General features: G+C 29.1%; 1 protein-coding gene across 2 annotated transcripts in view; it reads right to left on the bottom strand.

The window, feature by feature from the left end:
- LOC126748098 (protein Tob1-like) overlaps positions 1-17,591 on the bottom strand; it is a 109,290-nt gene that overhangs the window by 43,528 nt on the left and 48,171 nt on the right. The window contains exon 1 of one of the 2 annotated variants that reach the window (XM_050457097.1): positions 8,329-8,554. The exons of the other annotated variant lie outside the window; for it this stretch is intronic. The gene's annotated coding sequence lies outside the window, so the exon portion shown is untranslated. Of the gene's footprint in view, positions 1-8,328; positions 8,555-17,591 lie in introns of those variants that run through there. 2 annotated transcript variants of the gene reach the window in all.

Here is a 17,591-nt window from a genome sequence, read left to right as displayed (position 1 = left end):
GCGTACCATGCACCTAAGTTACAGATTACAGAACAAATATACAGATAATACATAATTTATTTCTATTAAATCAGACAGAAAATGTAACAAGAAGACAAATAAGTGGCAACGTCGCATTATAAGTAGTTATTCATATAAACTCGATACAGTTGCGCTGCGCCGTCATAAAACTCGTGTATTAAAATAAGCCATGTTGCCGTAACGACTATAATATCCCTAATTCCCCATGTTTTTAAAACATATTTCATAAAAAAAATTTATGTTTTTTTTTGTAAGTATCAACGCAATAAAAACAGTCAACAGTTGCAAGAAATCACGTAATTAGCGGTTTCAATGGTGTGTTTTTTTTGTTCACCAATGCGACCGCAATGCAAACAATTACGGGGCATGTCGCATGAAAATCAACATTAAAAATATAATGCAACAGCAATGGCGATGGTATAGTCATTAAAACTGTTTTACGTGTTGCAGTAAAGATTAAAAATTTTTACAATCGCAACCAATTAGAATTAGTAAAGGTTTTATAACTTATTGCTAGCGCAAACAGGTTTATTACGCCGCCGTAAAATTCAATTGTTTGGGTTTTTTTGAAAAAATCTCTTCTTGTTTTTATTACGTATCAAAGGGTAATTTTCAATCACTTTCACGCCATGTAACACACGATATTTCCTAATCACATAATTATACTGATGGAAAATATTAATTGTTGATGATAAACTGTTTTAAACAATAACCTTGACAGTTTTTAAATTATGTGGCAAGAACGTAAAACAGTAAGCCACCTTTTAAATTTAATTTTTTTAATGTGGAAGGTTCTTTTGGAAAATATGAATTTTTGATAGGAAGCCGGGTTTTTGCGGTATATAAAAAAAAATTCAGATAAGTATAAGTTCACTTAACTAAAGCAAAAAAGCAGATGTAAAAACATATGTCAAATAATTTTCAGATTTAATTTCTGAGAGATGCGAAATTACTATTTTTTTAAGATATAAGAAATTACATAAAATACAATGAAAAATGACGTCAAATGCCTGTAATATATTAAAAGTAACTCCAAAATCCTCGAAAATATTTTTTTTCCAAGTTTCCGAATGATATGCTTTGTTCCAAAACAAGCTCCCAAATGCAAGACCAAGTATCCATTTTGGTACACTGTTGAAATTAACTGTGAACATTCAACTGAAGAACCAACTACACAAGAATTACAAAAAAAGCGAATTTTAAATGTCCGAGTCATTTGTTAAAGTGTAAAATATGAAAATTACCTCAAATAGAAATATAATAAACCAATTATTTTAAATGCTTATAAAATATAAAAAAATACTCCAAGAGCCTGGAAAACATAAAAATTTATTGTAGTAAGTAAAAAAAATATTTCAATTTTTTTCAAAGGCATAATAAATTAGGTGAAATGCCTGGAATAGAGTCACAAAATTACTTTAAATAACTGAAAAAAATGGGAAATAAAGTCAAATGCCTGGAATAAACAAAACAAAAATTCAAACGGCATCAAATGCCTAGAGAATATAATTTTTTTCCAAATTTCCGAATAATATGATCAAATTACAACGATATTAAAATATATGAAAAAATTACCTCAAAATTAGTTTAGATATCTGGGAAACCTTTTTTTTAATTATTGATAAATGCGAAATGTCGAAATAAAGTTATTTGAAATAACTAAAAGACTATTTCAATTTTCTGAAGGATACAAATAATTACATAGCATGTCTGGAATAAAATGAAATTTTGCATTGCGTCAAATGCATAAAACACGTCAATATGACTCAGTAGATAATTTCGAATTTCCGAATGATGTGTTACAGTGAAAAATGTGAACATTACCAAAACATACAATTTAACAAAAAAATTAATCAATTGGTTCGAAAATGTAAGGCAATTTTTTGCCTGGAAAATAGGCAAATTATTTTGAAATAAAAATTACTGAATTAACTATAAAAAAAAATTATTTAATTTTTTTTTAAAGACATAATAAATTACGTGAAATGCCTGGAACAGAATGAAAAAATTACTTTAAATAACTGGAAAATAAGGCCAAATGCCTGGAATATATAAAAAAATTAAATGACGTTAAACGCCTAGAGAATATCAGTTTTTGCTTCAAATTTACGAATGACATGAACAAATTATGTTAAATAATAAATACGAAGAAAATGACCTGAAAATTACTTTAAATACCTAAAGAACTTTATTTTTAATTCCTAAAAAATGCAAAAAAATATGAAAAATTAATTTAAATAATTTGAAATGGACTATTTAAATTTTTTTAGGTATATAAAGAATTACCTCAAAATGCCTGGAATAAAACAAAAAATTAGTTCATATGCCTGAGATGCATGAGAAATCACGTCAAATGCCTGACAGACGTAAAAATAACTCATTAAAGTTATTTCAACATTAACCTCAAAATATCGTGAAATGCTTGTAATAAATAAAAAAATTACTTTAAATACTCAGAAAACGTAAAAAAATAAATGACTAAAAGCCATGAAATTCTTTAAATTTCTGAAAAATCCAAAAATATATTTCAAAAATAAAAAAATATTTGATATGCCTGGAATGTAAGGAAAAATTACGTCATATGACTAAAATCCATGAAAAATCATAGTGCCACATATCTGGAAGTTGTACAAAGGCTCAATAAAATTATTTCATATTTCGGAATGATATGAACAAATTAAGGTGAAAAAAAACTTACAAAATACCGTGAAATGCTTTAAATGAAATAAAACAAGTTCTTTAAATGCTTCGAAAACCTAAAAAAATACTCCAAAACCCTGGAGAAAATGCCTGGTCGAATGCCTGGAATAAATGAAAAAGACCTGGAAAACAAAATATTTGAAATAATTAATTTTTTATCTGATTTTTGCCAACTTTTTACTACTTATTTGAAAGGTGTTTATTTATACATGCACCTAGAATGTCTTAAAAAATTATATTAATCTTAAATAATCTAGAAGTGTTTTTTGTTTAACATTTGTGACATTAAAACTAATTTAAGACGTCAGGAATAGAACGAATCTTCTACAGGGTGTTTTTCTTATAGGCGCCATATTAAGTTTTTGCATTTTTAAAATCTCTGCAAAATTACTTATATTCATTCGTAAGAATCACAACTGCTTAAGTTATTAGTAAAATACTTGTCAATTTGTAAATGTGTTGATGTATTAACAATATTAACAAAACGTACAAATATTTAAAATATATGATTTTTATGACAGTTTAAATTAAATTGTCTTGTTAGTTTATTACAGCTTACTGCGTCAAATTTCAAAAATTTTGGTTTTTAAAAAAGCGAATTTTGCAAAGATTCTAAAAATGCAAAAATCCATAAGAAAAAACAAAGATGATGGTTGGTAAAATACGAAACGTCGTATTAAAAAACTAAGTTCAAATCACTTAAATAATAATAATCAAAAACATATGATTCTTTTAAATATTATTAGTATATGCATCGAATCTATTAATTATTCTAGTCTATGCTGGAATATGCACTTCTGGAAGGCAGAGATATGGAACTTTAATTTTTATGTAATATTAATAATAATCATAATGAAATTTGCATTAATATTCTAAGAAAGTCCTCACTAGATATCCTATAAATCAAAATCCATGCAGCAATTTCTATTCCCAGAAATATGTATAAGTCCCATCTGTTTTTAGGGTTCCTAAAATATTCATAGAACATCTGTCTTCTGCCTGGAAATCCGTGGAAAGTTCTTTATTTTCTCCCCCATACCATATGTAGGTAAATAAAGGGTTCTAATCCACATAAATAAGGGTTTTGCCACTGGCAAAGGATTCGAAAAGGGGATTTTAGGCAAAAAGGATAATCAACTATCACGCAATGAATAGATTGACAGGGCCGACTTAAATGGCATTAGCGTGGGCACAACGTTGCTTTATTATAAAATACCGGATGCGAAATTTGTGGAATTTTTTCATTAATAAAGAAAATCAGACATTTTCTATCTTTAGCACGTTATTAGTTTTACGCATTCGAAAAATCCGAATCTTTTGCAAACAAACGTAGGTGTGACGTCGGTCGGCTGTTTACAGACACGCACTGTTTGGAAATGCGAATATCTGGAAACTTGGTATTAACGATTTATTATTTTTAGCGTTTTCGAGTGGGATAGGTTGAGTGTTTTTTTTTACTTACTGTCGAAATGATTATTTTTAGGTTATAAAAGAATTTTTGGTATTATCTGTGGGTATTAAAATAAACTAGTCTGCGGCCTAATCTATTACATTTTAACGAGTGTTCTATGCGAGAAAAGATGTATTTTTTTAAGGAAAGGAGCCACGGTTATTATTTATTCTTAAAAACCACTGCATGCAAGCAGTTGAACCACTTAAGCCCCCCACTTTCCACATAAGGTTTTTTTAATTTTATTACAATAAAATTTGCTGATAAAAAATCATCCGATTTTTATACTGATTCAGCTCTTTATATTATTAAACGTTAAATATTCAAAGCATTTAATAGGTGTTTTTAAAGGTTCAACCCAAGATAACTCTTCACTCATTGTTAAATTGTTCACTAAAGTACAGGATAACAATAAATTCATTTAAGCTTAAATTTCGTTTTGCAATTTATTTTTTTGCAAGTTATGTCGCTTCGTATTTATTATACGTTCATTTTATTATTTAACGTTGAAATATCGCAAGTATTAATAATTTAATGCTGTTTTGTCAAGAAAATATTAGGTTGGTTTAACCCGAGGTTAACTCTTAACTCATGGTTAAAGTGTTGAATGATGTCCAAAAAAATATTAACCTTTATTAAAATCAATGTAACTTGAGGTTTTAAATGAGAGTTTTATCAGTGATTATCCTTGCAATATCTCAAAATTTTGTAATTTTTTTTAGAAAAAATTATATATTTTTTAATATGTTTTAAACCTTTATATTATCATGTGCAATTTTTCTCGTTTAACGTTAAAATTTTGCCAAGGCAAAGTTAGGTTGGTTAACCCAGGGTTAACTTTGAAGTTCAGGGTAATAATAATTTTAATTAAACTCAATGTAACTGAAGGTCCTAAGCTAGAGTTACAGTGATTATTCGTAGGATAAACTAAAATTTTGTGATTTTCTTTATAAAAAAATATTTTTTTTTACACGTTATAGCGCTTGGTATTTATTTCACATATTTTTTTTTATTTAACGTTAAAATATCCCAAAGCTGTCAGGTCAGGCTGTCAAGGTATGGTTAGGTAGATTTAACCCAGGGTTAACTCTTAACTCATGGTTAAAATATTCATTAAAGTTCATGATAATAATAACCTTAGTTAAAATCAATGTATCTCAAGATCCTTAGTCAGAGTTACAGGGAATATCCTCACATTTTGTAATTTTCTCTGTAAAAAAATATTTTTTTATATGTTATGGCACTTTGTATTTATTATAATTTTTTTGTTACCTATAATTTAATTAAAAATTATTTTTCTATTAGGTAATTATGTTCTGCAAAAAAACCGTTTTTCGTTAACCTGCCTTTACCCCCCCCCACCCACCCCAAAAAACTTACCAGTAAGAAATTGTTTTAAAAAATCATTGTTTTTCAGAATAATACGCGTAAATAACAGCTGGTTTCGTCGTTAACATCCAATTTAATAACACAGTTTGTTTATTTTAATTTGATATAATTTGTATATGTATATTAATAAATATTTAATACAAAAACAGTGCTATTAAATTCGATATTATGGACGAAAAACGGTGATTTTTCAAAATAATTTCTTACTGGATAAATGTTTGGGGTGGGTGAGGGGGGTAAGGGTTGTTTTAATGCAAAACAATGTTCTTGCAGTAAATATATATGCAATATTTAATTTAACAACACTGTTTATTTAAATTTGATATAATTTTATATATAAATATTTGGTATAAAAACAGCGTTATTAGATTGGATAATATAGACAAAAAATATTGATTTTTCAGAAGAATATACTAAAATATTTGAGGTGTAGTAATCGAGTTTAGTAACTAGATACGTAAATCCTGTGTCAGTGATTTTAAATTCCAAAATTTTCTCCCATTTGTAAACAGAATAGTATATGATATACGTATATTCTTATTACCAAAATCAAAAATTTACTAAAAAATCCTTGAATAAATATATATTTAACTATAATAAGATGTGTTGCTTGGCTGATGCTTCTAAGTAAGAGTTAAATTAATTATCCTTGGAATAACCCAAAATTGTTGTGATTTTCTCTGTCAAAAACTTATATATTTTTATACATTATAACCTTTTGTAATATCATGTTCAATATTTAGCCCTTAACTTAAATAACTTAAATATGTCAAGCATTCATCATTGAATTGCTATTTAGTCCACGCAAGTTTAAGTTTGGTTAAACTCAGCTTAATCATGGTTAAAATATTAACTAAAGTCCAGGATAATAAATCCTTAATTAAAATCAATGTCTCTTAAGTTAACTAAGAATTAAAGTGATTATCTTTGGGATAATTAAAAATGTTGTGACTTTTTTTATGTTTTGATTTTTACTTTAGATTATATTTTTTATACGTTATAACCCTTTGTGTTATTATGTGTGATTTTTCTCCTTCAAAGTTTAAATATCATAAGTATTTATTGTTTAATATCTGTTTTTCATGAGTAGTTTAACCCAAGATTAACTCTCAATTTATGGTTAAAATGTTAACTAAAGTCCAGGATGATAATAACCTTAATTAGGATCAATGTAACTTAAGGTCCTAAGTAAGAGTTACAGTGATTATCCTTGACAGAACCTAAAGTTTTGTAGTTTTCTATGCAATTTTTTTTTTAACGTTATAGCGGTATTTTTTTTTATTTAATGTTAAAATATGCCAAACATTTACCTAGTTTTTAATAGTAATATTAGGTAATATAATATAACTGAATAACTCAATATAACTAAAGGCGAAGAAAGTTAGAGTTACAGTAAAACTTTGTAGTATTCTCTGCAAAAAATAACATTTTTTAAAACGAATTTACCCTTTAAATTATTGTATTAATGGTAGTTTTATTAATGCAAAGTTAACTCTTAACTATAATAAAAATTATGATTGAAGTCCATAATAATAACCTTAATTAAATCCAGTATAATTCAGATATCTTAAGTAGGACGGTGATTATCCGTGCTGGGATAATTTTAAAAGTAAGCCTCCTTTGCGATAAATCATTTTATGTTCATACATATATCCTTAGAAATTGGCAATTAATTAAGCCTTAATTTAGGGTCAAATTTTGACTATACTTAAACTCAATTGCCTGTAACAAATAATTCACTTATAATGCGAAAACTCTTTAATTCCTAACATTTAATATTGTCATTTTAGCTTATACTTAAAATGCTGTTTAATGTCCATAATAATAACTTTAATTGAACTTAAAATAATCAGAGGTCTTAAATGAGAGTTAGGGTGATTATCCCTGGGATAATCCAAAAATATGTGATAAATAATTTTGTTTCTATATTTATGTACTCACTAACTAAACCTAGGCTCAAATTTTGACTTATAGTTAAACTATAATTTAATTGCTTTCAAAATGGTACTATCAAAGAAAATAAGACAGACTCAATTGCCTGTAAGAAATATTAATTTATTTTGTTTTTTTTGACACTGTCCCGTGACATTACTTTTAACGTATTAAAGTTTGGGCTAATAGTAACCTTAATTTAAATCAAAGTAACTTATGGCGATTATCCCTAGTCTAATTTTTTAATGCGTTTCTTAAGATACAGGATAATAAAATCATTACTGTATTTCAAGGTTCCAAGTGAGAATTACGGTGAATAAAAATTATGATTCTAAAAATATACATGGTGTTCCATTAAACTCTAAGCAAGAGGATAGATGTTTTGCTGTTAAAACATTGCCAAATTTAAAAGAGAACAAAAATTAAGGTTTTTCGGAAAGGAATGATTTTATATTATGGACCTGTAGCTGCTACAATTAATAAACAGTCATGCCTGATAGCAGCTCCTACATTACACCTATACGGGTCATGATTGTTATCTTTGGTATTATCATTATGCATTATTAATGAGGTCAAGTGATATTAATGCTATTCTGCCCAACTTATCTGACGTAACCTAGTTTCAATGTTATATTTAACTCAAGGTACCAACTTTTTCTGATTTATTAGTTATTTGGCAAGATTGTTTTCATATGCATATGCGTTCGGCTCTTATATACACATTATAACATTAAGGTGCTGCGTGTCATATCAAGGTACTCATTTTTCTGATTAAAATATAATAATAGGGTGGTGCGTGCCATATTATTTTAAGTTATGCCTCAATTTCTACTCACCGAATTAAATGTTCACAAAATCAGTCAAACTATATGGTCACACACTATGGTTATAGAAGCACTAATAACGCACCTAAAACTGTTTTTTTTTTTGTAATGTCTGGTAGTCTGTCTTGGTCTCTCCTTTCAAAACCCAAAAACTAAAATCGAGAACGAAAAAAAAAACGGAAAATAATAAGAGCAGTCGGTCGGTCCCCGCCTCACTCTCGACGACAAACTGAAAATCTCCCAGCCGAAAATTTGGATTTTAAAACAGCCAAAATGTTGATTCAGAAAATAAGTTCGCGTGCCAAATTATGCGATGGAATTATTGTTACTTTTTTTTCGGACCGATAATTCGGTGTGTATAATTTTTGGCAGTTCTCGTTATTTTCGTCCTGCTGTCTCCCGTGTGCTTTATAGTGACAAATCGCATCGGCATTAACAGCTCTCGCAAATTACGATGTTTCACTGCGCATGTTGAACTTAGAAGCAAAGCGAAAATCGGTTTGATAATTTTTAAAGCAAACAAACAGGTTTCGGGTAAGGTTTGTGGTCACTATCGCGAGTGGCTTTTCAAAGGATTGATTAAAACGCCATATCAAAGTCTTCTAAATTTATTTTTGTGCATAATTTAAATGGACACGACAAACAATTTCTTGATATAAGGGATATATTATTATTAAGACCTAATTAAAATTTGCCTTGATGACCACATAAAAATAGGAAATTTTCAAATGGATGATCTAAAATCTTCACGTATAAGGTGATAATTAGGTTCCTAAAAGCAAATATATGAAAAACACCAAATTCGGCATTTTTTGAGAAAAACCAGAGGCTTAAAAATAATTTACTGACAACGCATTGTGGGCATAATAATAATTTTTCCACATATCGTTGTTATTTATAATAATATGTGTTATAATAAATAAATAATCCCTAATTTGAAATCTTTTAATGCCTAGTTATTTTTTTTTTAATTTTTGAGGGTGGTAACGGTTAAATAATTATTTGTTATCGCACGTTTAAATACAATATTTCAGATTTTTTTGTGACAGAAAATCTGCAGAATTTTTTTCCTCATTGAAGAGCAGCAACTGTACGCTATAGATCAGCATTTTTATTTCGACAATTAATTCTTAATAGTGCCTTAAGGTATTCTGAACATGTTTCTAAGCTATTAACCAATGTAAGTCTTAAAACTCGGGTTCTTTATAAGCACATTCATTTTTAAGTTGATATTTTTTTTTTAAACTGTGTATAGAACTCGGTAAAATAAACATTTTTTTTAAATAACTTTATTCAAAAAACCGAAAAATAAAAAAATTGCATTGTCAAAATGTTATGAAATGAGTCCAATACGGTCCTCTCTAATTTAAATAAGTTGTTCAAAGTTGTCACCATTAACTTCAATACAACGATTTGCTCGACGTAACTACTGTTCCGTAACGGCACGCAATAGAGAAATCGGTTTTTGTCTAACTGTTGCCGCAGCCTGCTCAATACGTGCCATTAGTTCTTCTTGTGTGTCGATAGGCGTCTTGAAAACTAAACTTTTCATATACACCCACAAAAAAAAGTCACATGGATTTAGGTCTGGCGACCTTGGTGGCCATGCAACTGGTCCATTTCGGCCAATCCACCGATTTGAGTAACTTATCCAAAAATTCGCTCACTTCTCGTCTAAAATAGGCAGGTGCTCCATCCTGCAGGAGCCACATAGGTTGCCTGATATTCAGTGGCATTATTTTGCAAGAAGTCCAAATAAATACCACCCGTCAAACGGTCTGATAAGATAAATGGTCCAACAAGTATCCCATTCACAATTCCTGCGCACACATTAGCAGAAAAGCGGTGTTGAAAATTGGTTCTGCGAATTGCATGGGGATTATCAACAGACCAAACATGCGTATTTCGAAAATTGTTAATTCTGTTTCGGGTGAATGTTGGCTAAAATTTTGTTCGAAAAATGTTGATCATTTGCATGTTGTTGTAGGAACCATTCACAAAACTGAACTCTGCGGGGGAAGTCTTCAGGCAGTAGCGCTTGGACACGTTGAACGTGAAAGGGATTAAATTGATTCTCGCGCAATGTTGTCCATACTTTTGTTTGACTTAATCCGACCTGCCCTGCAATAACTCGAGTACTTGTTGTTGGATCTTCTTCGATGAGATTTAAAATTTGTTCTTCCCTATGAACATTTTCAGGTCTCCTTCCTCTTCCTGCATGTCCTCCACGATGTTCTCGTAAATCGCCAGTATCCCTATCCCGTTAAATAAGATTTATGAAACTTCTGGGTGTAGGATGATTCCGCAAAGGAAAGCGGTCTGCGTATAATACTGAAGCAGCAGCAGCACTTTGAAGACACTCTCCATAAATAAGCAACATATCCACAAGTTCATTGTTTTCATAACGATGTGCCACTTTTAGGATTTGCAAATTTAAAATTAACAACAATATACCAAAAGTGTCTAAGAGTAACTGATCGGTACAATGCGTGATCGACAATACAAAAATTCGAGGAAAAACTAAACATAAACAGACGATGAAAAACAAACCCATATTCACTTTTTTTAGAGTTCTATACACAGTTAAAAAAAAGTGTCAACTTAAAAATCACCCTGTATTTTAACTAAAGATATTATACTTTATTAAAATTTGTGATTCACTAATTATATCTGCTATTTCATATTGCAGTGTTGTTTACTGGTCGGCTTTAAGGCAAATGATACAGAATTGGTGTAAGAAAATTTAAGCATGTATCAAACAATTTACGTGATTTTCAATGGTTAAATTTAAATGAGAAATTTATTACCGAAATTAAATTACTTAAGGATAGTCAGATATTTAAGAAATAATGTTGAATCCATGTGTTGTTACTTAGAACGCGAGCTGTAAATCAAATCAAATAAAATCGAATATATTACATAAAGTATTCAACATAACATTTCTTGTTTAACACTAATACCTGTGTGTGCTGTTATATTTAAAGATACATTTTCATTGGAATACTTAGCCAAGATACAGCAACAAAAAATATGTATAAATATTTAGTTCTAGTTCTAGTAGTTTTATGTTCAAAAAATTTTTGTAAAGGTATAACCACATGAAACCTATACAGGATTATTGATTGGGCCCCTGTGCATAAGAAATAGCCAATTACGACATATTTTGTGGGGTCAGAAATCAAATCTTTGAGCTAAACACGTGCACCTATTATTGTTGCAATTTTTGTCGGAACACCGAATTGACAATGCTTTTCTTACTTTATTGGGGATCGGATCTTGTATTGCTGATATTGGTCTCCAGTAAGTTTCATCATTGTTCTAACCATATTCACGAGGATCTTCCAAAATTATTTCTTTGACATGAGAATTATACCATATTTTTAATTGGTATATACATTTAAAAAAATGGATCATTAATATCTAACATATGTAATAAATTCATTCTATCGTTTATACCTTCTTAAATGTTGCTTAAACGCATCATTTGTAGGAGGCAATTCTGAGGCTGATCGATTTGACTCTTTTGTTAAATGCAACCTTAGTTCATTAAGAGTTTTAATAGATGTGTTTTTATTTTTATATAGATACAATAAATACATTTGGCCCAAATTTATTGCTTCATCTTCAAGCAAAAATGGAAAATTTTCGAGCCCCTTTAAATTATCGATGTTTTTGTATAAAATGTCGAATGCTGATTTTTTACCTATTTTAAATAGTGCACAAGTAGTATCACATCCAGTTAAACAATGAATACTTAATAGTTTTTTACAAACTTCTTCTCCCAAATTATTAGCTTCGTTGCCTTCATTTTCGACAATTTGGGACGCATGCTCAAGATTTTGTAGGCTAGTGTAAGATTTTCTACAAAGTAGATGATATTTAACAAGTTTTTTCTTTGTTAAAATATCATCCTTTTCGCCCAATATATTCTTTGCACAATTGTCTTGTCTTTTTTCTGCAGCACTTATTAATGTTTTTAAGCCCTGGATTGTAGAATTTTTAACTACCAGTTTGTCACTGTCGCTTACAGTTTCTCCATAAATTAAACACTCCATAATCAAACAATGTACAATTATTTAAATATTAAATAAATTAAACACAATTTAAAGAAATTGAGGCGCGTAATGAACTGAACGCATGAACCAACAGAAAAATCATAGAATGAATCAATAGTATCATAGAATCATTGTATTACACGCAAAACAACAGTATTCCACGAAACCGACTTATATTAGCAACGCATACGTAACGGCCAAAAAGTGCACTACACGGGCGCGCGAATAATTACAATTTTAAATGCCGATATCTTGAAAACTTGGTTTTTATTTTAAAAACTGTTCTAGTATCTCTTCTTTAATTCGTACGCAGATACTATGGTAAAATTCCTGGAAACAAAAAAGTTTCTCGCTTACCGAAAATCATGCAGCAATAAAAGTAAAATTTCGGGTTTACTCCATTCTCCAAGAAAAAATACGCTAATCAGGGGACTTGAATTAGCGCTATTATGATCGCCTATATATCTCCAATTGATTAAAAAAAACCTCATGTGTATATGTTTATTAGTTTCGAAGTTATCGCGTGGTATGTGTAAAAAACATAAATATAACATTTTGACAATTTATTGACATTTTTCGGGATAAAAAATGTCTGACCCCTCAAAAGATGTCGTAACTAGTTATTTTACATGCACAGGGACCTAACTAATAATCCTGTAAAGGTTTCATGTGGTTATACCCCATGATTGTTTACGAATTCTTAATGAGTTACTTATTTTGTTGAGTCCTACGTCACTTTTATAATAGAATTTGTTACTTTTTTTTTAAGAACCAAAGGAAAAAAGCAGCAATCCAGAAGTTAAAAAAATATTTTTTTTTTATATTATTAATTGATGTTTTTTATCTTGAAAAAGGTAGTAGATTTAACTACGGAAACGTCGGTCAAAATTAAGTATTTTTATTCAATACAATACAATATTACGGAAATTTTCACAAATCCAATTTACAGATACAACTTAAAAGTTATAATATAATTCATAGTACTAACTATAGATATTTTAACAAAAATTAATGTGATTCTTATTTTTCATATTATCTCAAACAATGAATCCATTAGAATGACACGAAAAATTTTACGAGACCACAAATTAGGCCTGTGTTCAAAATTTTTCATTTCCTACACTGATACAAAGACAAAAAAAAGTTTCTGTTTCCGTTGTAAGTAAATAAATATGTTATTCTGTTATAAGGAGCAGAGGAGCGGAGGAGGCACATACAGTAACTAGGAGAAAATTAAAAATTCAAAAAAAAATGTAAAACAAGTGAATCGACTTTCAGGGGATTATATTTTATAACAAATGGCAACTACGTAAACTGATAATCAAAAATAATTAACAAATGCACTTTAAATACCTTTTTAAAACTTTTATAATTTCGTGTAATAAACTGTGTTAGTTCAATATTAAAATTTTTTTGGTTATGACTTCCCTAAAGATCTTAAGAATTTTCGGAAGCAAAAATAATATACCTTTTTGCAAATGAGATTTGTTAAAAAATGTGATTGTATTTCATTATTTCTTTTAGAACGGGTGCTATAATGATGATCAAGCTCAGTGAAAATATGTTTTATTTTTTTTGTAGAAATAAAAAGTTGTACTTACAAATAATCCTCTTAGTTTTAAAACATTAATGTTAGAATAAAGATTAATTGTAGGATACTGGATATTTTTATATAGAATTATCTTTAAGATTTTGTTTTGGCACACCTTTAAAATCTGCAATGCAGTTTCGCGAAGACCACCCCAAATTGGTAAGCAGTATCTTAAAATAGACTCTACAAGGGAATTATAAACTATTTTAATTGTTTTTGCATTTAGAATGTTTCGAAGGTAAAATTTGTAATATAGTTTTCGAAGTTTTTTCGCCGTTTCGATAGCATGCTCATTCCAGCGAATATGTTGATCAATATTAAGCCTAAATATTTAATTTTATTCCTTTTCTGTATACTTGGACAGGTACAAAAAGTATTTAATAAATTACAGGTTGTGGAATGGATTTTAATATCAGATTGTTCGGGTTGATCGGCAGCCCTTAATGAAAATTCTATAAATTTAGTTTTTACAACGTTTAGGCTTATTTTATTGCTCCATTTTTGTAAAACGCTAAGGCCTTGTTCAGCTTTCAGAAATACATTTTCCCAATTGTTGTCTGTAAATGTCACTGCAGTGTCATCGGCAAAGCAAATAATTGAATCATTCTTCAGCAATTGTCCCAATTCATTAATATAAACTAAAAATAAAACTGGTCTCAGGACTGTGCCTTGAGGTACTCCAGTACTAATGATCGTCCCGCTACTTAATGTATCATTAAATCGCACTTTTTGGATGCGATTTTCCAAATATGATTTAAAAAGATTTAACATACGGTCTCTCACCCCAATACGGTCCAGTTTCCTTAATAGCAAGGAGTGAGAGACCGTGTCGAATGCTTTAGCAAAATCCATATAGATTGTGATGCATTTTTTATTTTGCTGCATTTTAGATAGTATATCCCGAAACCAACAAAACACAGCATTTTCAGTGCTTCTGTTTTGCCTAAACCCAAACTGTTTACTATAAATGAGATTTTGTGATTCAAAAAAATCCACGAGGCGGGCTTTAACACATTTTTCCCATTATTTGGATAAGTTACTTAGAAGTGAGATTGGTCTATAGTTTGTTATGTTTGATATGGGTCGCCACTTTTGAAGACTGGAATAACTATAGTAGTTTTCCATTCTACAGGAATTTTTGAAGTATTAAAAGTTAAATTAATCACATGTACTAAAGGCTTTAAAATACAGGTATGTATTGATTTTATTAATTTGGCGCTTACACCGTCTTCACCCGGAGAAGAGTCTGTTTTCAAAGAGTTTATATGTGATACAAGTTCTTTTTTGTTGACTGGTTTTAGAAAAAATTATTTATTTACAGAATAGTTACTTTTGTTGTCTTCATTCGTGAATGTAATTTTGTTAGCCATTATTTCCCCAATTTTTGCAAAAAAGTTGTTAAAAAGTAAAGATGTTTTTTCTTTATTTTTTATAATCACACCTGTTTCGTCCTTTATTATTATTTCATTTTTACCATTGGTTGGGTTTATAGATTGATTAATAACTTCCCATATTTTTTTATAGTTCCTACCTGCTACGTTAATTTTATCTTTGTAGTAATTATATTTAGTTATATCTTCTAGGACAACTTGATAAGCTGCCTGAGCATCGCTTTGACTTGTACAAGTTTCCCAAGTCTTTCGAGATAGATGCCATTTTAATATTTTGTAATCTATTTTTTTATAAATGTGACTTTGCTCCGGATTAGGAATTTTATACTTAAACTTCAATTCTATAAATAAACCTGTCATATAATGATCGGTTTTATAAATAAAAAAAGAGATTTTAGACACAATTTGTTTACTGTAGCGGACAAATATATGATCTATACAACTCAAAGAATCTGAAGTAACTCTGGTAGCTTTATTTAAGCTGGAATACAATTCACTCTCGTTCATTAAATTTAAATATTCATTTGTTTTTAAAGAAGAATCATCTAAAAGATTGATGTTTATATCGCCTATAAAATTATCTAAATTATGGGTGCGCCAATTTTTTAAGTATTGCTCTAAGTCCTTTAAAAATATATCCAAATTTAATAAAGGGGGTCTATAGCAACAAGTTATGGAAGCATCTACTTTGTTTATTTTAATACATTTAATCTCAGAGAAATTTATTATGTTTGCTTTATGTGATATATACAATTACCCCATCATTTTTATTAAAGTGAGAATAACTGTAAATCAGTTTAAAATTAAGTCGATCCAAGAGACTTACCTCATGTTCATTCAAAAGAAGTTTCTGACAATACCAATATATCAATATTTTCTGAGTCAATTGATTCAATAAGCACATTTAGTTATATAGTCACAATACGTTTTTCATTCTTTTTAATATTCAAAATAAAGTTAGAAAGGATATTAAAAAAAAGAAACGTGCTCAGAGATTAATAGATTAAACCAGCTCCTGGGTATATAAAAAAATCGATTATACCTCAAGTAAACGTTACAGGTTTAAGTTCATATTTCTTCCAAATACGTGAATAAGTCTATTTTCTTCTTTTTTCATTTATTAAGCGTGTGAGATAAAGAGTATTTTCTAAATTGATTTTTGCTATAGAAGTGACGTAATATCCAACAAAAAACAAAACTTGCTGTTAAATTTTACAAAACAAGTTTTTGACAGAGATTAGAATCTTTATTTAAAAAACATCTAAATTAAGTATACACGGCCTGCTAATTAGAAACGTTTATTACAACACTCTTAGGTTGAGTTGGGTTGGACCATTTTGGCATTTTTTAAATATTTTATGTGGGGTATTTGCTTGAATATGATATATGTAAATTAAGCTTTATAAAGTGTATAGAGATGGAAGACGAGAAATATCTTCCCTAGAAACCCCTTTCAAGAAATCTAAGCTTTGACCGTTTATAAAATCCAAAGATGTATCCTTTCCACCGAGTTAAAAAAATATTTCTACCAACCTCGAATTGGCCGAAATACCCTTCTCTCATGACAACATCAGAGAAATGATTAGCAAAAAAACAGCAACACAAAGTTTCATCATGCATAGAAAAAAAAAACAAGAAACAACTGAAGAATATATAGGATAATTTAGTTTCAATGAGAGATATGTACGAGGTAAGAGATTGAGTCATTCTTTAATAAAAAGAAAATGGACCTAGCGAAATACGGATGGTGATACTGGCTATTTTCGCTCCAGTAATAAATACAGAGCCAAAGTAACTGTTAGTACTAAGCTAGAACGAAAACAAAGTACAAAGAAAAGCGTAGAAAAAAGAGACAACTATTAAAGGAGAATTTGAAGAATTTTAGTAAAAGAAACAAGGTGAGGCACGTTCTGAATAAACACTAAGTAAACGAAGTTAAAAAACTGCTAAAGAAAAATAAATTGCAAGAATTAATTGATAGAGAAGAAATAATTAGAACAGCCCAACATTTTTACAGTAATTTATACACCCCAAGCACCAGCGAAGCTGAAAAGAATAAGTTTATGAATATATAGAACAAGGAAAAATACGTAAAAATTAAACCAACATTATTGTAATATTATTATACAAGGAAGAAAATTAAACAAATTAATAAAATTAAACAATAATTAAAGAGATTCTTAAGTTATAAAAAGTAAGAACAGTTTGTTCTTAAAAATGTTTAGATCAATAGTAGCT

The sequence above is a fragment of the Anthonomus grandis genome, chromosome 22, assembly GCF_022605725.1.
Source record: "Anthonomus grandis grandis chromosome 22, icAntGran1.3, whole genome shotgun sequence".
NCBI lineage: Eukaryota > Metazoa > Arthropoda > Insecta > Coleoptera > Curculionidae > Anthonomus > Anthonomus grandis.
Note: the sequence above shows the minus strand (reverse complement) of the source record. Positions and strands in the feature narration are given on the sequence as shown.